Source organism: Anolis carolinensis, chromosome X (genome assembly GCF_035594765.1).
Source record: "Anolis carolinensis isolate JA03-04 chromosome X, rAnoCar3.1.pri, whole genome shotgun sequence".
Lineage (NCBI taxonomy): Eukaryota > Metazoa > Chordata > Lepidosauria > Squamata > Dactyloidae > Anolis > Anolis carolinensis.
In genome coordinates this window covers 8,526,282-8,549,367 of record NC_085847.1, presented here as the reverse complement: position 1 = coordinate 8,549,367, position 23,086 = coordinate 8,526,282, and the positions used below count along the sequence as shown (strand labels likewise).

The following is a 23,086-nucleotide window of genomic DNA, read 5'->3' as shown; positions in this document are numbered from 1 at the left end:
AAAACACATGGTCCTCTGGAGCAACTTTGTCAACTGAACCACTGATAATCTGACCCTGGGTGTGGAACCAAAATATCAGCATGTTTTAGTTAGCAAATTTTACTGTCAGTAACTAAGCTTTAGGAGAGGCGTTTCCATCATCAGAGAATGGAGACAATCCATATAGAAGTTGGAAATTCACCAAACAGTGTTGTCTTGAGGGAGCCCAGAGAGCAGATTCAGCTCCCAAGTCTCGGGTTCTTCGTCCAAGAGATCTTCTGGGTTTTAGAACTGAGATTTGCCTGTCATTTGTCAAAGCAATAGTTAGCCTGGGTCCAAATTGCCCTAGAGAACACCTTCCCATATTAATTGGCCCCCATAGCTCCTGAAGTCCTCGGGGGAGGCCCTGCAGTTTTTGAAATCTCACTTGGCAGCAATGTTCAGAGAGGTTGTGTCTGCAGTGTCAATTGTTCTCTGGAATGACTCCTCTGCAGGATACTTGGTCTCTTTCTTGCAGCTACTGATACCCTTCTGTCGTAACTTTAGCTTTCCCTAGCCAATAGCTATTTCAAATTATCTTTGTGACACTATTGCTCTGTTTTGTTGGGTTGTTAGTTTTATAGTCTTGCTGTAAACCATGTCTGGATCTGTATAAACAAAAGGCAATATAGCTCTACTTTAGAAAACAATAAATAAAGCGGAAATGTTAGGGGCTAAACCTTCAGCATACAAAGCACAGAACTCTTCCACTAAAGTATAATGCCTCCTGCCTTGCCACGTCTTGAGCTGTCCCTGCATGCAAGTTACTCATTTTGCACTGCAGAACACACTGGACCGCAGTCCTGGGTCAGGAACAGAAACCTCCTTTCATTTCGAGCCTTTCAGAGATGATCAACCTAACCTAATAGAACAGACTGAGAGATGAGTGGCTGTAGGAATAAAAGGCCCAAATATATTTGCCAGAAAGAGACTGTCCTTTCAGCAAAAGGTCAGGAAAAGACATTGTGCTGGGAAGATGTTGAGAGGTTTTCAAAACTTCCAAGAGGAACGGTATCCATGATGCAACAGTCTAGTCTCCGAGCTCAGGTTTCAAATTCTGTAACTGTTCAAAGCCACCATCTGCACTCCTTTGTGCAAGGGAAGTCAAAGTTCAAGACACTTTTTCAAGCATGGCTTAGGTCTGCTTTGTGTCTGTAGTACCTCATAAAAGCAAACAGTTAACTTGATAGGACGTTGGACACAGGCATCTGTAATACAACTAACTCTTCTGCTTCCTCCTCCTCCTCCTCCTCCTCCTCCATTTATAGCATGTCTCCCCCCGCCCCCCAATGTGAAACAAGACAAAGAACACTAAAAGGGGACAGCAAAAGCTCTGAAATCGCTTAAGTAATCAGCAAAACCTGATGAGATGTATTATATTTCTATTTAAATTACACTAATGTATTTTCTAAATATGCATCTATAATGATAAATTAGAGTATAAGCAAATCTATGTCATCTTTTGTCTTCCCTTTGGTGAAACATTTGGTTTCTGTTGGCCCTTGGCTACACTTTTGCTGCTAATCTGCAAAATACTCAGCACTGTCTTTGCCTTATGTTGAAAACACCGGAGGGCCTTGCAAAGAGGTTCTTGATTCTGCATTTGTCAGCCAGGAAGCAGTGACCATAAACATAACACAACTCATTGAGAAGCAAGAATATGCCAAGTAAAAGAGTGGTAAAGGCACACGATCAAGCAAGGCCTCATTCTCTCTGCAGATTCTAGCGTAAATTGTTAGCTATTAATTTATCTAACTATTTTAAAATAACATGGCAAGTTCCGATTCCAAGCACATTTTCATACTTATGAAGACCTTGACATAGCTATATGCAAACCATTGGTGGCTTTGGCAGCCTGAATTAGACAGACAGACAGGATGTCCTGATAATGGGTCAGCTATTTCTACATCACAGAGGCTTTGGTGGCCCAACAGAGGCTTCTCAAAGGAATGCTGAACTTTCAACCTGGTTTCACACATGCCTGAGACACAAAGGGATCAAAACTGCGGGCTCTCCAGAACTCGGCTCAAGTTGCACCCGGGGGCCCTGACAGAGCCCTTGGGTGCTGGCTCCAGATTTCGTCCTGAGAGCACCACAGTCGGCTGAGCCTTGCAGAAGCTCCTTTGATCTCTGATGCAATTGAGATTGACATCTCTTCAGAGACAGCTTTCTTTTCTCTATATATTCCCAGTGGCCAAGAACATTTAGTCTGGCCGGGAAAGGGAAATTATATTACAGAATTATAGTTCATTTGCTGGGTCCCACTGGAAGTTCTGCAATAATCACCAACCTCCTAACGCTATTAAGGCAGCGCCTGAGTTTTATGATTTCAGCGCAGTTGTCTCCCTGCCGCCCAGCTTTTGGTACAACAGGCTCGAAAGACAAAAATACAGAATCCTCAAGAGCAGAGGTCAACTAAGGCAATAGGCAACAAGGGATAAAGGGGAAATGTATGGTCTGTAAATGAGTGTGGTATGGTGGTTGAAGCATGAGTGACGGAGCCCACAAGAGAAACTTGAGCCAGTCACACTCTATGAACTTGATAGGACTCCGGTGAGGGCATCTTTCCCAACATCCTCTTCCCAACTCAACCTGCAGCTAAGCATACTGTTTTCTAAGAGTGACCATTGCCATACATTTTTTTAAATCACACATGACATTTTAAGCTCTGAGAAAAAGGAGAATGTGAGGAGTTGGAATAAGCAGGACAGTGTAAGGAAGAGACATGGAGCATCTTAGTCAGGACCCACTCGATCCTGGAAGTGCCACCAAGAGCACACTGTTAACATTTTATCCGTAGACATCCAGAGCTGTCATCTTCCAAGGACCCCAGGGAAGCTCAGAGTGGAGGGATGCTTCTTTGCCTCAGTATACATTCGCGTCAAGTCAGAGCTAACAAGACACAAGGCAAGACACAGTCTCCCAAGTCATATCTTCCTAGAGTTGGTATCCTTGAAGGCATACATAAGCTGTGGTCAGGCCACATGTTTCTTATCTTGAAGCAAGAAAACAAACACTCTCTCTGCTTTTTAGAACACTGCTGGAAATTGCAGAGTAAACCAATATGTGAAATGGAATACAAAAGCATAGGATCTTACAGTCAGAAAGGATGTTGGAGACCATCTAGTATAACCTCAAGCAATGCCTTGATCAATGCCAGTGTGTGGCTAAGAATACTACAGTGCTCACATTAACAAGAGAGGAAGATAAGGGGCTCTCACTCTCTGAATCCTGGTGATTTCTCCCATAGCTTCTGTTTTTAGAAGGCTACTGAGAGGGATGTATGGGTTAAAATGGAAGGGAACAGGAAGAGGAGAATGTCATTTACAACCCCCAACTTCTCTCCTGATCTCAAGAAGAGGATTCAGTGATCCTTGGCATGAGAACTGGAGTATTCCAAGCACAGAGTGTTCAAATCTTCATCTGTAAAATGTCAATGGCTATGAAGTTTCATCCGAATCTTGAGCTTTGACAAGGAATGATCACATTTCCCTTAAAGTGTCAGCAGAAGTACAATGTGTATGCATACACACACAAAATAAATTCCTGGCATAATTTATATGGGTGACTTCTCTCCATCATTGCTTTTTCTACTTACCATTTTTTTCAGTTCTTTTGAAAATTCCCTTGTTCCTATTGTGACTGCAGGTCCATCTGTTGCTTCTGTATTCGTCTTTGTTTTCTACCTGTTTTATCGTGGTATTGACCCCTTTCAGAAACTGCAAACAAACAAAGTTCAGCCTATTCAAATCTCTTCATACAGGGTCTTTTTCCAAGCCTTTAATTATGGTGATCATGCTTCACTAAATTCTCCCTTGTCACCGCCAGCAAACTAATAACAAAGATCTCTAGTTAAGGACAATGGCTAACATTTTTCTTTTTGAATTCTTTTCCTTATTAGTGTGTGTGTTGGCTTTCCCCAGTCTGCAGAATCTGGAATGAATCTGCATTTTTGGATTAGTCAAGAAGTATATATTTAAAAACCTATATGAATTCTTTATTTTTTACTATCTCAATTGCATCAATTGTCAGGTTATTCCACACTGCAAAAATTAAAGGTAGTACTAGCGATTACCTTACTTCAAACCCTCATATTTTATAACAAGCTTGTTCTTAAAATTGTATGTACATTGCCTCAAGGGTTCTTGCAGATGAACAGCAGTTTAAATTTTTGAAAAAATAAAGAACAAAAAATGCTCCATGTTCTCGTAAAATGATCACAGTGAAGTTTCACCGGGTGCAGGGAGGAGCTGTGACTCAGTAGTCGAGCATATGTCTTACCAACAGAAGAGAGCAGAAGGGCGCATAACTTGAGGAAAGCATATTGTCTACGTTTGAAAGCTGACAAGTCTTATTTTTAATCTAAACATTCTATCTAGTTCCCTAGTAGATACATCTGTTCCACTTATCACCAAAACACCTCTAAAGGCACCCTCTCAAGACCCATAAGTTGACGTGTTATCCCACCAGGACCAATGGATGACCTGTGTGGCAAAGTCTTATTGTTCTGTATTACTGTCAATGTGCTACAGTATAAGTACATCCATGTTTGCAATTGCAGGTATGTCAGTCTTTGGAGCACAGATTCTGCTGGCACCTTGGCCATTGAGAAAAAACCCTCTGATTTTGCCTTCAGCCTGTCTGTGTCTTATCTGGCCCTTTGGAGGACTGGCACACCGTGCTTTGAACCCGCGGCTCTTGCAGGAACTGAAATCACATAACAGACGATCTTACAACTCCACATCCTTCCTCCAAAATATAAAATCCACATTTCCCCACTAATGGAAGGGAATATTGTCTTTAAATATTTCTCAGTACTTATACTGATACAGGAGATCCCAGTTGCTTTCCAAAACAAAAACAAATGTATATCCTTCAATCTCTGTCCAGCTGATGTAAATGTGCCCTATTGATTTATCAATGACAGCAGCAGCTTCCAAAACTTTTAATCATCAAGGGACACATTAACTTGTTTGCCAAACACCCTTCCAGTCACCTTTCTGCAGAACCTCTGCACAGTTTGGGGGTATGGATTAATTCAAAGGGGATGCCATGCGCCTCACATTCTGTGCAATTCACAGGGAAGAAAACAAGCTCTGTTTAAAACGTCTCCTATCCTACTGCATCATAAACCAACACTGGGGCAATTTCAGAGAAGCTATTCAAGGGTCAATTCACAGGCTATTTGCCAGCTGTGAACCACAGGAAGGAATACAATGGACTGAATCTGAAAGAAACAAGTTTTTTAAAAAATTAGACACATTTGCTGAAAAGGATTGACTTGCAATAAAGATAATAGCAAGTTCGGCATGGCAGTGTGGTCTGCTGAATAGTATTACGATGCATTTAAATATTGTGTGGAATCTGTTTTAATTCCACTGAAAAGGAATACCTTGGGGAGGCAGGTGTGAAAGCAATCCCTGTCTTCCATTAAAAAACGACTCCTCTGTTGCTCACAGAAATATCAAATAAAACCACCCTTTCTAACCATTTTTTCTCATTTAAAGAATTCCATAGGTTTTGATGCAAGTGGACACAGCTGCTTCTCCAAATTTTCTCTCCATCAATCCTTCATAGAAGGATGATCTATAATCTCCTAAATGAGGAAACCAGCCAAGATTTGAACTTCAAATCCCATCAGTTCAAAGCGGATGCTACTTGTCAAGGGTGATGGTCATTCAAATTCTCCCACCAAAAAAAGAGAGAAGAGAATGTTTACACAGGTATTCCACTTTCCCTCTCCAAACAACTCAAGGCCGTGTATACGGGTGAAGTATTATTATTATTATTATTATTATTATTATTATTATTTACTTTTTATATTTAACAAACAATGACTACACCTAGAAGAACAACATTTGTGGTCACATACCCAAAGACAGCTATGCCTTATATATCTTATATCAACAATTTAAGTTTCTTTTGCTGAGACATAACTCTAATATCTTTGGCTTCACTCACTCACACTATGTACTTGTTTTCAGTCCCATTTCGAACTGAGAATGAAAACAGATTCAGTTGAATCAGTTGAATGAACGTTTTATTTCAAATAATGGCTTTATGCAAGTCTGTGGGCAGAAAGAATTCATCACATTTGTCATGACCTTTTGTACTTGTGACTGATTGAGAAGCAAGATATTTTGTGAAAAAGAAAAAAGTTTAGCAGTGCGCTCATTTGCCAGTCTATTTCCCGGAACGCTAGCATTTGTCAATGCTTGTCGCCTTAGAAATATAACTAGATCTTCATATACACACTTAACCCATGTAACAATGATCAACTGTCATACAAGAGCCCAGACAACTATAAATAAACATAGAGATGACAGACAGCTAGACAGATAGCTAGGTGGGTGGTGTGAACAATATTCCACAGAAGAATATAGCACCAGAAAATGTGCCACCTTGACTACTCTGGCAATTTACCATTTCTTTTCCCCTAAACTCTTATGAGGTAGGGTCAGCTCAGTAACCAGCTCAAGGTTACCCAATGAATTTCATGTCTGAGTGGATATTTGACCAGGTCTCCCAATTCTCAGTCCAACACTATACCATTGACTTTCTCTGTGAGTTTGGCCAAGTTCAGTGCAATGTTTCTGTTGTTGGAGGAGGATTGTGTGCGTATGTTTTAAAAAGAGCCTGCCTCGTCTCACTACTTGAAATATGCCTGCTGTTTTGATTCTCTTCTCTGGGAAATTGGATTTATCGTTTCAGTGGCCTAATCCCATTGTGTCCAATCCTGCTTCCCTTTAATTTATGGTTTCAGATTGGAATTATAATTGATGGATCACAGAGGTATTGAGAGGGATAAATTGGTTTAAAAATAGCAGAACAATGAGGTACCGATGAAAGACTAGATGGCTGGGGAGCAAATGTTTTCTTGGCAAATCACCTGAGTCAAATCTGCTTTCCTGAAGGAATTCAGGGACCTATAACGTTGCACCATAGGTCTAAAAGCTATCCTGGCACGACTCTTGTGGATAAACCAGTCTTGAAAGCGTCCAGAATGATTGCGGGTGGGACAGGACAATGATTGTGTCCTGCAGCCCTTCCCTTATTCTGAGTGATTTCAAAACATGAGTCCCCTTATGCTCTTGGACTTCACCTAACAGAAGCTCCAGAGAGTATAGCCAATTGAGAGAGACTCCGAGAGCTGAGCGGCTGAATAAAACAGCACTTGAGTGAAATAATAATCGTATGTAATAACTGAGAAGGAGAAGAAGAAGACTGGTGGCTCTCCACTGGGAAAGTTCCAAAATGTCAGGAGCTCTACTGAGACAGTTCCACCTCTTGAACCTGCCTGGTTTATAAAAACCTGCAGGAATAGAAAAGTTTTGATTTGCCAGTGGAATGACAAAAAGAACCGAGAAAATTATTCTTGTCTCTTAGATGTAACGTCTGTTTTATAATATCTTCCTAGGTTGCTGGTTCGTTATTGTATTGTATGCATTTTACTGGACTGTTCTGTATTGTATTATATAATTCCTTTAATTGTCTGGAGAACATTCTTATTGGGTGAATTAAAAATATAATGCACCAAAATAAAACATCAGACCTGGCAGCAGTGCTTTCCACCATTCAAGAGACTGCTGGCAATGTTGGTATAGTGGGGCCATCTTTTTGGATCTTTCTCCCAAAAGACGTACATATGGCCAAGGATGTGAAGGCCTGGGGAGGGGGGAAAGCAGGGGAAAAAAAACACGTTTTCCCCATTTCCCCAGAAACAAAATGAGGGAAATGACCTCTGGAACTTTTAGAATGATCAACAACATGTTGAAGATAAGATGTTCATATTATTGAACTGCATTATATGAGTCTACACTACCTTATATGATGGGGATTGTGTTCTTACCAGGAAAGTTTTTCTAGATCAGGGGTCCCCAAACTAAGGTCCGGGGGCCGGATGCGGCCCTCCAAGGTCCTTTACTTGGCCCCCACCTTCAGTTTTATAATATAATATTTTTATATCAGTTTTAATAATATAATATATAGTATATACATATAATATTGATAAAATATTATAATGTTATACAATATAATACTAACAATCATACCATATAATAATATTAATTATATGTTATATATTACATATAATATTACAGTATAGTGGTATAGTTCAATATAGTAATATATAATACTAATATTGTGCTATGCTAATAATATAATGTATGTACATACAGCTGCTCTGAGTCCCCTTTGGGGTGAGAAGGGTGAGATATAAATGTAGTAAATAAATAAATAAATAATTTTAGACTTAGGCTCACCCAAAGTCTGAAATGACTTGAAGGCACACAACAACAACAATCCTAATTAACTAGACTATCTCATTGGCCAGTAGCAGGCCCACATTTTCCATTGAAATCCTGATAGGTTTATGCTGGTTAAAATTGTTTTCATTTTTAAATATTGTATTGTTCTTTCATTGCTGTTGTTGTTTTGCACTACAAATAAGACATATGCAGTGTGCATAGGAATTTGTTTGTATTTTTTTTTCAAATGATAATTTGGCCCCTCAACAGTCTAAAGGATTGTGGACCGGCCCTCTGCTTTAAAAGTTTGAGGACCCCTGTTCTAGATGGTTCCCAGTCTCAAACCGCTGCTAGACAGAGAATGTACGGGTCACACTTACTCTATTTCTGCATTTCTTCAACAACTATCTTCCTCCAGAGTAATGGTTCCAAAGCTCTGAGGGTTGGGCTTCAGTTTTTTTGGGGGAAACGGCAAGTTAGAGACATGCAGTAGAACTTCCTCTGACTACCCTTGCCAGGCACCTTCTTGTTCTCTTGATTTCACAGCAGCAGCAGCAGCAGCTTTTCTCTCCGGCCAAGGCCAGGCCTTAGGCTGTGGTCCAAGAGGTGTCAGAAGGAAGAGTGCCAGACAAGAGACACAGCCAAGCACAAAAAGAGCAAGAAAGGCTGCTGTCTGCTTGTCAGGCAAAGTCCCCAGAGGAAGCCTCCAACAACCTTTCCTGGCGAAGGAGGACGAGCGGCCAGCTGGGATGGCTGGGACAATCTAACAATGCCTGGCTGGCTCTTAGCAAGCCCAAGTCACTACCGAGCCAATTTTCCATGTTTAGAACTGATTTATTTTATTCATTTATAGCCCATCTTTTCCTCAACAATGGGAGTAAAGGCAGCTTGCAATTTGTTAAAAACCCCTATTGTTGCATATCTTTTAAGTTGTTTCTAACCTAGGTGACCCTGTCACAGGCTTCTCTTGGGAAGATTTGTCCAGAGGGAGGTTGCCCTTGTTTGAAAACAAGGGGCTAGAAAACTCATCTAAGTTTTGGGAAAGGAAACGTTCTCAAGCAAATTGCTCTTTGGTGGTCAGATTGATAAAGCCTATACTGCATTTTGAAAAATTCAAGATCTGTGTTTTTCAATGAGATGCTGTCCTCCAAGTTGAGATGGCTAACACCGTGGCAACTGGAGTGGGGGGGAGAACTAAGAACCCTCAACAGGTTTTCACCCTACAGAAAATAAAACAGTGGGTTATGAAGACACATTTAATTCTCTGAAGGATATTTTCAAAGAAATTTCAACCATTGCCTCTGGAAACTGCACAGCTTAGAAGTATGCAGAACAGTAGCGCTTGGAAAAGTTCCTTTTGGACTGAAACTCCGATAATCTCCCAGCTGGTCATATTGGCTGGAGATTTCCAAAAGTTGTAGTCTAAAACAATACATTTCCCAATCTCTACAGTATATGAAGTGTCAAGAAGATCCATATTCTGCAACAGCAAAAGTGGATTCATTCAAGTACATTTTAAAAATTTCAAATATTTAGCCTCCATATTTTGAACACCTGATACGAAACACCTCAAAGTCATTCACTTCTCAGTGAGCATCCTACTCATGTCCATGCTCTTTTGGCTTTTGGCTTCCAAGATGTCACAGGGCATTAAGGACACATTGGTGCATAGTACAATCATGGAATAAACTAAAATAGAGCTGTCAAAAGATATTAGCCGTGACAAGCAGGACCTGCAATAAAGTGTTGCAGTGTTTGCGTGCTCCTGTTTGGGATGCCCTTTTAAGGTGGTTATTTATACATTGGCAGTGAAGAGGACAAACTAGGACATCACAACATCTGCATCTCACAATTTACATCAAGAGATGATAATGTGAAAACAAATACCGTGGAACTTCCACATACACAGACTCTGCACCCGGGATTTCCATCGACCGCAAATTGTTGCCTCCTATACATAAAATGGCAGCAATCTGAACACTGAAACACTCATCAGCCATCCCTTCCTTGGGCTCCACTGCGTTCAAGAAGAGCTTGACAGAACAACTTTCTGTCCAATACAACAGAAGAAAGATCTCAGTTGGAAGGTATTCCCTCTTATATTGCATCTGTCGGTCAGGCTTGTAGTGTATTGTGTTGCACGGCATGGCACAGTGGCCCCTTTTCTCTTGCTCTGTGAGAGCTCCTTTCTTTGGGATGTACAGGATCGTATCTTGGAGATCCCTACAAAATTCCACAGCTTGCAGGAGTGAAAGTGTGTGTGGTGTGTGTTTAAAAGAGGATAATGACGGTAATATCTGGCAATTAAATATGCCATGAATAGCACATTTTATGATGTGCTAAGTTCTGCAATGCAAGGAGAGAACTTTCTGAAAGCTAGTGAGAGCCCCTCTGTTCTTCCATGGCAGACGCAAGCCTCTTCAGACAGATCCACACAATGTTTGCCGACAGCATGTCAGTCACAAGCAAATTCACTGCGAGAGCCACATCCAATGGGGAAGATTAGAAAGAGAAACATTTACATGTGACACAGAGCCAAAGCAGGAAAGTGCCTTTGCAGCCCTTCCAGGGAAAGAAGGGGTGTGCGCGTGCGGGGGGAGGGGGGATGCTAAGAATAAACTACAGCTCCCTGATCAAGTGTTAGAAGTCAGGGAGATTTGAGATGGTGTCTGGCCAATGCCATCTGCTTTCATTGCATAGCATGTCCTGTCAAGGCAGGCAACAAAGATGGTTCCACTGCTTGGAAATAAGGAGAGCAACAGCAACAGTGCTCCTCGAGGAGGGGAAGAGGCCAGGGTCTGTCTATCTCGGCCACATGTCTTTCCTGCTGGAGGACCACGGGTTCCCCACTCTCTCTTTCCATCAGAGTAGCACTAAACACTCTAGACAGAAGCACTACATACGGCAGCCTCAGCTAAAAGCACAAAAAACACAAAGGATAGAAATATCAAAAGTGGGAAGGATTAAGATTAAGGGTTTAAAGCAAGACCTTCTTCAGTCCATGGATTGAATTCATCTGAGGAGCTCTCAGGAGCTACATTCCAAAAATAGAAAGGCCCAAAGGCAAAAGAAAGGTACAATATACCAGTGATTTGGCCAGTATTGGAAACCACCCTGAGTCCCTTTGGGGAGATAGGGTGGTCTATAAATAAAGTATTATTATTATTATTATTATTATTATTATTATTATTATTATTAAAGTTTTACAACCTGTAAATAAATTTTAGAAGAGATATTTCAACTCTTTCAGAATAGAAAAACACAGAGAGACATGAGGTTATGAAAAACAGTTATGGTATTGTGGCATATTTGGATTCCAGGACAGCCAGATTCCCTGAACTCAAGATACTCAGGCCCTGAGGTTCCCCAATCCCCACCCCAACTTTCAAGACCCAAACCAACAGCACAGTCAGCCCAGACTTGTAAAATGTTGCTCAACTGGACAGAAGCAGAAAGTACAGAGATCAGAAAGAAAAAACACCAATTGGTTTGTTTTTAAAAGAGTAGACTAATTTTAAAATGTTGATCAACTTATGCTGGCACATGAGTTAAAAATCCCAAAGGCAGCACTCGCATCTCCAGGAGTGAGAATACCAGAATATATTCAATAACCAAACAAGTTGCTGCCTTTTCATGGCATCCGCATGTAACTGTTGGCATCAACCACCACATTACATTCTACCAAATAACAGGGCTATCTCTGAAGGTAGCCTCTTAGAGCACAGCCTTAAAGGCATTCCCAAGAGGACAAAAGTAAGAGAAACAGGTGGCTTTCTGTGGGATAAATGACACAGATCAAGACCCAAGAGAACCAGATGGGCAAGCCAGTCCTGCCTGCACCTTGCTCGGCCAAAAGCAGTTCCATCGACAAGAGGATAAAATGCCTTGGGCATTTTGGCACAGTGCAGACACCAATCTGTTGGGTTGCTTCATACAACAACAGTGCCAAGTGGCTGTCAGCACTCTGTCTGCTCAGGCTCCAGTGATGTTAAATTGTGCTGGGTGACAACTGGCTTTTAGAGATTGCAGAGTTTTAAGCTGGAGTCCCACACCGACGTATCCGGGAGGAAGCAACACTGAAATTAATGGGACACCCTTGCTGAATTATCCAAAACAAAACATCAAAACAGCTTTGGAACTCCCACAATTCTGAATTGTAACTCCTTGCAATTGCAAGACCTTTTGAAGTGTGCAACTATACTTCACCTTATCAAGTGGTCAAACAACAAGTCATGTCTGGGGAGGTCTTATATTTCCCTTTCTGCATTCACTGAAAATGAGGTACGAAGGAAGAAACATGTATTTCTAAAAATGCCCAAGAAAAGCATGCACAAGTACACTTTTGCTTCAACTAGCTTATCCTCTTACTATTCCTGCCACTGCACAGCCTGAGACTTCATCACTGCATTTTCAACCATCACCCAAAAAATCTGAAAAAGCACCTTTTGTAGTATAGAATAAACTACAGTATATGCATCTTGTTGTTTTTTTTATCAGTCAACTCAATTCATTTTTCACAGCATGTTCTGTCCAAGTTAGCACAAATGCCAACAGGCTGCCATGGGGGACTGCTCCATCACTGTCTAGCCTTGGACTTTCCAACAATGCAGCTTGAGATGGCATGGAATACATCACAGCAAACGGCAACACAATAAGAGCCTCAAAAAGAACCCCGCCGGCCCTTTGCCTTCCCTTAACACACTTACATCCTGTCTTGCCACAAACTTCTTAGAGGAACTGGGATCCAAGTCTGCTTAGAGTCCAAAGCTGAAGCTAAAATTACAATAATCAGCAATGCAGGAATCCTGGGCCAGGATTCAAAAGACATTTTCCTAAGTGTCCAGGTTTTTCCACCCTTGTTTCCGGAGGGAGGTGGGAACAAATACAGGTGTCTGCCTCTCTGTTATCAGTGCTTCTGAGCATGATAATCCCAGGCCTCCTGGCTTCCGAAGGGCAGCTGAGCAGGGAGGTTTGCAAGGGCAGAGTCCAACGGGGCTGCAATGCATAAGAGAAAGCACTTGCTCAGCAACCTTAGGGACACTCTATGATCTGGTACATTCACACCTTACTCCTCAGCTTCTTTGATCTTTGTAGAGGGTTAACAAGTTTAATGATAACGTTATGAGCAATGGTGTAATGGTGTCAGAGCTTGCAGTGATGAGACATAGAGGCAGTCTGACTGCAGAGACAATTATATCAGCTGCTACCTGCCTTCCCTTCAACTTCTCCAAATCCTTTCTGTGTAGTTGCAACACTCACATTATCTAGATAAATAGGATGATTTTTCCAGGTAACAATATATTGTTTCTAACAATATTTGGCTTATGAAATCCAAACTCAGCTCTCTGCAGTGCTTTCTGTTTCTTCCAAACTGTAGTCCACTGTGTGGTCTATTATGCTTTTCACACACACGTGCTTTTCCTTCTCTTTCTGCTTGGTGGTGGTAGAAGTTGGTGGGGGTGGTCTCCGCTGGCTATTGCTTAACTCAGCTATAAGGGACACAGCAATGGTGTTATCGAGAAATTGGCCCCTCTCATAATTAGACACAAATGGACAAAGCTTCAAAGCCTGAAGGTGCCGGAGTCTCTTTGATGGGATATGTATTGTGTTTCTGTGAACCAAAACTCCTTCCACTGATAAATCCTCTCATGTGTTTTGGGAAACTTCAGAGGGGGGTGGGCTACAACTCCTAGGCTAAGGAATTCTGGAAATTGCAGACCGAAAAGGTAAGTTTTTCAGACTTTGCCTATCTTCCAGCAAGGCTGTTAGGGACAGGATGAGTCTACTAGTTAAGTTTCATTTTTCAGATGCTTGCTTTGCATCTCTGGTAACTTTCCAGTTGCCTGCGAATAAACATCTTTAGCACACTGTGAGCACCAAGGAGCCACAGAGAATTTGCACTTAAGGATGTCCTTAATGAGACGGCGGTTGCAGAGGGAGAAATTATATCTGGACAGCATATGCTCAAATCAAAATGAAATAGTGCACATGGAAAGCAAGGCTTTTCTATACTTAGAACACTGTAACTCTTTAAGGTTTTTTCTTGCTGTTCTGACCATTGCCAGTTTCTTTTAGCTTTAAAATCAAACACCTTTTTAATTAAAGAACACCCTGAAAACTAATGAGATACTCACGAAGTATTGTGCTGAACACCCATTTCCGTACTGGAAGCATGACAGGGTGCTGAGAGGTAATTGCAGGTGAACTGCCATAGTCCTCACAGACTGCAGCCTCTTGCCAGTTCCCCAAAGGAAGCTTTGTCAAATCCACCAACAGCCTGAGAAATGTCGGACAGCTAGACCACTAAACTACCCCAAGTACTGGATATGGGCAAAGAAAGGATTCTGTCTCCAGGCCAAAAGGCAGACTTCAAAAGGCAAACACCCCTTGTTGCCCCCCTTTGTTGAAAGGAGAACAAAAGTAGCAGAAACCACGGCTAAGTTCCTAAAGGACCTCAGCCCCAGCCAAAAAAATGCTGTTTTTCCCACTTGTCTGAGCAACATAAAATTTGAGGGCAACATAAATTTCCTGGGAGAAGAGAGCACTGAAGGAAAGTTATGCTAAATAATACCCACTTTTTAAAATGCCATCAGAACCCATCTGAAGGAAAAGAAGTACCAGCAAAAGGCAGAACATCCCCTAGTGAGCCATTTGGGCAGCCCCACCTCCAAGCCGAATCCCTTTGTCTGCCTCCTGACCCCAATATATGCTGGAGCAAGAGCATCTTCTGCAAACTCTGCTGGGCATCTCACTCAAGAACACAGAAGGATTCGACAATGATGCACTTAGGGAATTTTAGACTCTGGACTTAATGGTCCTAGAGGGGTAAGATTTAGATTGTAATGTATATCACTTCACTTATTTCAAATGGTCTTACTGGGGAGTCCTCTTTAAATGGTAATGTGTATTACTTAACTGACTTCAAAAGTTCTTAAGAGGTGCCTCTTTAAATGGATAATGTGTATTACTTCAAATGCACATTGAGAAGAGGGAGTGGAGAGACAATTCTGTAGATAGTGGTGTGTATTACTTCACTTGCTTCAAAAAGTGATCAACTAGTTCTGTCAGCTTTGTCACCCCACAACTCATTTTCTTGACGACAACAACAACACAGTCAAAACATATCAACATGAAATACACACCGTATATCAAACCACAGGGTACAAGGTCCTGAACTCTGCCTTTGGGGAGAGAAGGCAGAATATAAATTATTATTATTATTATTATTATTATTATTATTATTATTATTATTATTATTCCCAGTATTGACAATTTCCAGAGTGTCCATAAATGATCTTTGGCTACTCATTCTTTTTCCGTCTAGCTTGGCCTGGCCAGCCACAGAGTTGTTTTGTGGTTCCCAGAAAGTGGAAATATCACTTCCCAAATCCTGGTAATTGGCTACGTTGGCTTGGAAATCTGAGTCTCAAAAAGTTACCTTTTCCAGCTCTATTAAATGCAAGGGAAGCACTGTGCATGCCATTAAGATATTTTTGGGGAAAGAACATGATAAAAATTAGCATAATATGGCATAGGAATTCCCATCAGCCTTCAGGGTGACATACCTTTCTTTCCTGCTACTGGAGCTAAATGAACAAAGAACAACAACCAAAGCCATCAGGGAACTGCCCTGAAATCAATAATGCAGGAAATCCCAATTATTCGTTCTAATTTAGAGTGTATAGCAAACTAGTGCATATATGCTCTGTCTTCTCACCTTTCTGAAACTCACAGAGGGCTTCTCTTGTCCTTTATCTCTGGGTCGAGGAGCTTCATGTGGGCTTTAAAAAATTAACTCTGGGGATCCATCAAGAGATAAGATCTCCTTCTGTGAATCTCAAAGTGGTATCTATCGATTTTCCTCTCTCCCACAGAACTGACAGAAGGTAGAAGAAGAGCAACCAATACCGTTTTTTGTTAGTATTGCTGTTGTTTTTGGCTGGTCATCTGCTCCTCCAAAGTCAAAGCGTCCCAAAGAATTCACATTTCTCTGTAGGCAGCTGGCACACTAATTGACCGTCGGACACTCCTTGAGAGAACTGGGACACTTTCCTCCCTGAGAAATGCAAATGACCTAAACATCTTGGCATTTAGTCTAGGTGTTGTCATATCAATACAGTGCTATTTGCCTCCGTTAGGCTTATTTTGACCAGCCCCGTACGTCACCTTGTGGGGTTAGGTGGAAAGATGCCTAAAAAGGTGCAGGAGCCACCTCCCTTTAACCAGCAGAGCCGAGCCTAATTATGTGGCCTCCAGGCAGAAACTGTTTCACAAATCAAGCATACGAAGCTTGGCGCAAGAGAGAAATTCAACCTGCAGCAATTTCACACCTTTGACAACACTTTCCTGACGCCTTCTCTTGGTGGACTGCATGTGTCAAAGGCAGCAATGCTTTCCTTAAAAGAACCATCCTGCTTTTTAAAAACAGTCCTCCGATGCCTGCCATAGATGTGGGCGAAACGTCAGGAGAGAATACTTCTGGAACATGGCCACACAGCCCGAAAGACATACAACAACCCAGTCCTCTGAAGCACAGCCAAGCACCTTTGGAAGGGCAGAGGGCCAAATGTTTACCCTGTATACCCACCAAAGGATAATCCCAAACTGAGAAAGAGATTCAAGGGACTGGCTTGCATACTGGGATTGTGGGGGTCACTTATGGTTCCCCCTCCTTGACTTATTAATACACAAAACTGCCTCTATGCATCCTGTTGCTTTCAGAAACACAAATGGTTGGAATGCAAGAGAGTAGTCTTTTCAAACTATAAGGACTTCGACACATGGGGCATTTTTTCCACAGAGGTTTCCAGAGGATTTTCATACATATTGGTTTACAATCTCATCTAGTTTCCTAACCAAGGCCTTTGAAGCAGCTAAACACTGAAATGGCATGGGTGCCGTGGTGGCGCAATGGGTTAAACCCTTGTGCTGCTGAACTGTTGACTTGAAGTTTGGCAGTTCAAATCTGCAGTATGGGGTGAGCTCCCACTGTTAGCCCTAGCTCCTGCCAACCTAGCAGTTTGAAAACATGCAAATGTGAGTAGATAAATAGGTTCCACTTCGATGGAAAAAGGCAAAAAGAAGTATCAGTCAAGTAATGTCAAAATCTTGAGAAACTCCTCACTAGCTAAAATTAATTACACAAGTAATTGATTAATTTAGTTGAGATCAGTTACCCTGCAACCAAACTGGGTCCATTGATTACACTCAAAGGGGGATTTTCAGCCAATCATAGCACTGCACTTAGTACAGGTTTCTCAAACACTTATAATTTGCATTCCGATTTCCCCGTTTGAAGAGTAAGGTGCACTTATAGGGAAAAGTGTTAATATGCCTTCAACCAACCACAGTGGCTGTCCCCATTGCCCATAACAAGCTACAAGCTCATTCAGACTTCCTGGGGAATGCCAGAGGCTTCATTTTAATTTTTAAATAAGCGACTCTCTTCTGCAGATTAGACGCTGGTTATTTTTCTCTTCATGCCAATTTTGGCTTATTGGGAAGTCGCTTCAAATCAAATCAGTGTAGCTCATTTTCCCCTCTCTTGCCTTATCCATGAAATCCAAGAGAAAATAACCAGTACGTGTGTCCAAGTAGAACAAGATATGGTTATGAATGCAAAAACTGGTGCCTGTTATTTTTGTCATTGTCTGTTTTTTTTTCCTGTAGTACTCCCTAAGCTAGTTGCTGAAAATGAAGCAAAATTGAGAGAAAAAAATACCAAGAAGTAGGGGCTCTGCTTTTAGAATCAGATTTAATTCAAATTACATTCCGACCTTGATGATGTTCAAGTATAATGTTCGTGATTTTAGCAATCTCCTTTAGAAAGAAAATAAGGATTCTTTGTTGTTCAAATTATTCTGACATTCAGTTGAGCTCAGAAAAGTTCTTTCCATGGATTACAACTTCCAAAAAGACCCCCATCAGTATGGCCAGTAGGAGACAAAATCCACTATGGGAGTGTTTCAAAGCTCTGTTCAAAAACCTTTATTGGTCTACTGTAACTCACAGAATTACCAATATGTCCAGATTTACCTTCAGCCCACTCCTGCCATGAAATATGCTATGAACATGGCCAAAAACCAAATCATAAGGGACGACAATTCATTTCTAAAAAAGCACGGGAGAACAGGAAAATATGTCAAAACGAAGGCTGATAAGATCGAGACATATTTAAGCCACATTTAAGGAGTAAGATTGTGCCAGTTGCCCAGAAACAAAGCAGAAGGTCTACAATGGGTATCAGAACAGGCTTAGCTCTTCTTCCAGACTCCAACGTTTCCCTCCTGACATAACAGTTTTCAATCAATTATGGTATTTCCTGGCTAGACTCCAAAACCAGAAGAGACGACAAAGGTAGACATGATTTCCAGGGGCATCAATATTCACCCCACCCCATATATACCCCTGCAGTCCCATGGCATTGGTATCTGAGAGATTTGGGACTCTATAATTCTAAACTGACCTTGGAGGCTCTGGTATATTTTTCATAGTTATACACTGCACACAACACATAGCCAAAAGGACTAGTGACATGCCAACTTACCTGTTTTGGCAGGGCAGAGGAGAGATCAGAACGTCATCCGTGAAAAAGCAAGAAGGCCTTGGGTACTCATCAAGAGAGGCAAAGCGGAAGTGTTCAATAATAGTCTTCTTTCTTCATAGGCAAACTCTTCTATAGCCTATTCCCTAGAAATTCAAAAAGGAACAACTTCATTTCACAGTAACCACCATCTCGTTGGCATTTTACTGCCTTGTGCCAGCTACTGACTACAGGGCCCAGTGTGTATCTCTTGATGCACTGGAATGCTGTGTCTCAGAGCTTCCAAAAAGCACAACCGGGCTCCAGGTTCCTCTGGGATAGTATACCCAAGGGATATCTTATGTCTGCTTTCTCCCACTGGCCATGGGACCAAGGGTCAGGAGCAGACGGCAGCCTCGGCCTCTCAGGACAGGCAGCCCAGAAAGGGGAAGGCCAGCCTGGTCCTTGCCAGGAGCCAAAGCTTGTTGCTTCCCTTCCTGCCAGACATGCCCTCTGTAACTCAGAAGGAGTTTGTTTCTCCCACAATCCCTTTTTACTCTGTGCCTTGATTTTGAGATAGTCAGCCTGAGGGCAGGAACTGTCTTTCTTATTGTTAATCGTAGTAAACGGCTCTGAGAGCATTTTTCAGCTGAAGAGTTGAATAAATGTGACTTATATCAGGGCTGAGGAATATGTGGCCCTCCAGATATTGTTTGATTGCCACTTTCTTCATACTGTAAATTTCATCATCTCTTAATGGCACTGTTTAGGGCTGGTGAGAGCTGCAAGCCGACAACATCTGGAAGATAAATTTTCCCACTTCTCCTTGAAATGAATGCGTAAAGGTCTCAAGGCCAAGTCCTCTGAGGAGCAGCTTAGGGAGCTGGGTCTGTTTAGCTTGGAGAGAAGGCGGCCAAGAGAAGGGGCATGAGAGCCATGTTTCAATCTTTGAAAGGGTGTCCCATTGAGGAGGAGGCAAGCTTGGTTTTCTGCTGCTCCAGAAGCTAGGACTCCATGAGGCAATGGATTCAAACTGCAGGGAAAGAGACTAGGAAGAACTTCCAGATGGTTAGAGCTATGAAATTGTGGAATATCCACTGCCTAGGAGTCTGGTGAAAGCACCTGAACACAAGGGGGGCAGCCCAGGGGTGTCCTTAGGGGTTACACCCAAGGCAAAGGATGGGATTTGAGGAGGGAATGGAAGAGAACAGAGATGAGGAATCACAAGTGAATTTACTGGGAAGCAATTCAATCTATGGGAGGAGGGGGTAGGAGCCTGTTGAGGCCTCAGTATGACTTTCTGGCCCAATGGTAAAACTGTAAAAGAATCTCAGGGAAAGAAGGGAATCTGCAATGTTTATAAAAGCTTCTCTTTCCTAAAAGCCATGTGCAATCTCAGCTCGGAAACACTGCATCCATTTTAACAAACGGCTTTGACAAACAGTCTGATCTGCTGTAAGGCAGCTTTCTTAATTCCTCTTCAGTGGTTGACATCCAATGGCTAGATTTCAGGTAGAAATCCCATATGCAAGGAGAAGTAAGTTTGTAGGTGGACGATAGTATCACACAGCATCACTCCCTTTCTGTTTTTAAAAGGCATTCAATAACATTACAGTAAGTGTAAAACTTACTCTTTCCAGCAGAAAAAGACAAGAACTATTCAAACTCTTAAGTTCAATTGAGATCAGAAATCACTCCCAAATTTGACAAGGTCTATTCTTTGTCTCACACTTACTTCTAACATGTTTTTCTTTTCATCTGAATAATTGTAACCTGTTCTTCTAACAAGGGACCCATTGATCTCACTATTCCAAGGAGTCACTGTTACATGGTTACAACTTGGCTTTATAAAATGTAATCTTATACATAAATACTCTATGAAAAGATCACATAATAACAGAGTACCCCCCCCCCCCCAAATTGCTTTGCCTGACATTCCAAGCCAGAAAATGAGGATTCAGATGGGCATAAGCATTTTAAAAAGTTATTTTTGCTGGAAATAAATAAATAAATAAATAAAACACATGTATGAAAACCTATGGACATAGTTTATAGTTTTGCAAGTGACAATGATATCTTCTAGGTCCAGTTCTAGGTGAATTCTGCAATACAACATAACTCTGAGAGACTAAAATGTGATTTTTACCTGGAAATATTAACTTTTGGTTAATATTTTAAAATGACCAACATATCTGTCAAAACTATGCTCAACAATCCCTTCTCATCCTGCTTCTCTCCTGGAATTTGTATCCTCTTACGCTTCACTGCAACTGTTTGGCAGCAACCCACTCTCCCCGCGCCAAGGGCTTGGACCAAATATCCGCTCCAGCCAGGAATGGAAACACAGGCAGGCATAGGACCACCAATGTGAATTTTCCTTTCAAGTAACAACACCCCACCTAACCTTGCACCACACTGAATGTACTTAGTCCTTTTAGTCATTATCTCCTTAACAAACCCCCCCCCCCACGCAGGTTGAGAGATTACTTTGACTAGCAAAAGGCAGTGACTACATGTTGTCGAAGGCTTTCATGGCTGGGATCACAGGGTTGTTGTATGTTTTCCAAGCTGTATGGCCATGTTCCAGAAGTATTCTCTCCTGATGTTTTGCCCACATCTATGGCAGGCATCCTCAGGCCTCACACCTCTGAGGATGCCTGCCATAGATGTGGGCGAAACGTCAGGAGAGAATACTTCTGGAACATGGCCATACAACCCGGAAAACATACAAGACAGTGCCGGACTTCCTGCTTCCAGACTGAAAAAGATACAATGACAAAACAAAAGGCAATCAGGAGGAAAGGGGAAAACAAGAACATTTGGGCACAAGTTCTTATTGTTAAGGGGATCCTCAGGTTGGTGGATGACAGTTGTGCCAGTTGTACGCTGCTTGGCACTGGCGCTGCGTGTCCCAAGCAGACATTCCGGATCCATGCGGATGGAGAAGGGATCTCCTGAAATCTTCAGGAGACTAGGAATTGAAGCCAGTTCTAGCTCAGAACGCAGTGTTGTCAAATAAACTGGACAAATCATGTGTACAGATGGGATATGTATGATTTTTTTCCCAAAAGTTTTTTGCTTTGGCACTTTAGTGAAGAAATACTTTCCAATCTGCTTGATGCATTGTCTCAGAATGCTGCCAGTTAATTTTGTCTCATTTCCAACCAAAGCAGCCAATGTGGGGTTGTTCCGCATTCATCATCCTGTCCAGATGCTGATCAACCTGCACAAGAGTGGCCCCATGTCCCCACCATCACCATTTGGTATGAATGGGTTCATTTCACACACATACAAACAGACACCAATCACTGGCGGGGAGTGACATGGCAGTGAGGGCTAAGGCACCTTCAAGACGGATGGTTTCACTAAGAGACCATTTAATCCAGAGGCTCTGCCTCATTTAGACAACAAAACACACATTGGAAAAGTGGGGAAACTCTTTCATCATCCTGATCTCAGTTACTAGGCATTTCAGAATAAATGATGCACTTTCCTGTTATAATCTGGTACACACTTCCATTTGGGAAGACTCAAAAGTAATAAAAAAAAAACACTAGGTAATTTTTCAGACTTCCAGCATTCCTCAAGCAATGTCACATACAGCAGGCAGGGGGGAAGGGGATCGTCCTGAAGTCTGCATCATGGTCAGTGTCTCAAGACAAAGTGTAAAAAGCACTTCCAGACATGCAAACTGCACCGTAATTATACACACCTGTATTAGGCCATTGCCAATGAAAACATGAATTCCCAGCACTCAATGCATTCCATGCAATCTGGAGTAATTCAAAGCAGATGCAACCCATCCCTGACTGAACACACCAGGAAACAGAGGCCGCTTTCACACCACTATTAAAACACACTGAGTGGGGAGGGGCGGGATAGAACTCACGTGTTTGCTTGTTTATGTATGTAAAGGGGTTTCCCCAAAAGGTTATCAATGCCATTTCCCAAAATCGGGCAGGGTGAACACTCCTGCGGGGTTGTGTGTTGTTCCGGGCTGTCTGGCCGTGTTCCAGAAGTATTCTCTCCTGACGTTTCACCCACATCTATGACAGAGGTTGGGAGGTATCTGTGGGGTTTCCCCCCTCACTTTCTGTTCCTGTGAGAACTGGCTTATTGTGGAAACAAGGATTGGCGAGGAAGCTTCCGTGGGGGCAGCTCCCCCCTGAAAACAACTCCTCCAGGAGCGGGTTTCGCTTCCTTCCGAGGGGGAGGTTTCTCTCCCTTTCGGCTGTCTTCACTGTGAGTGGTGTGGACTGCCTGGCTCGACGGGCCCTGGGCCTCTGCTCCCGGAGGCGCC

The 23,086-nt window shown here is 42.1% G+C and overlaps 1 protein-coding gene across 1 annotated transcript in view; it reads right to left on the bottom strand.

Annotated features, from left to right (window-relative positions):
- Positions 1 to 22,827, bottom strand: part of nos1 (nitric oxide synthase 1) — a 116,675-nt gene extending 93,848 nt beyond the window's left edge. Inside the window, exons 1-2 of the mRNA XM_008113724.3 lie at positions 22,676 to 22,827; positions 18,811 to 18,953 (exon numbers count right to left, since the gene is read on the bottom strand). The gene's annotated coding sequence lies outside the window, so the exon portion shown is untranslated. The remainder of the gene's footprint in view (positions 1 to 18,810; positions 18,954 to 22,675) is intronic.
- Between the last annotated feature and the right edge of the window lie 259 nt (positions 22,828 to 23,086).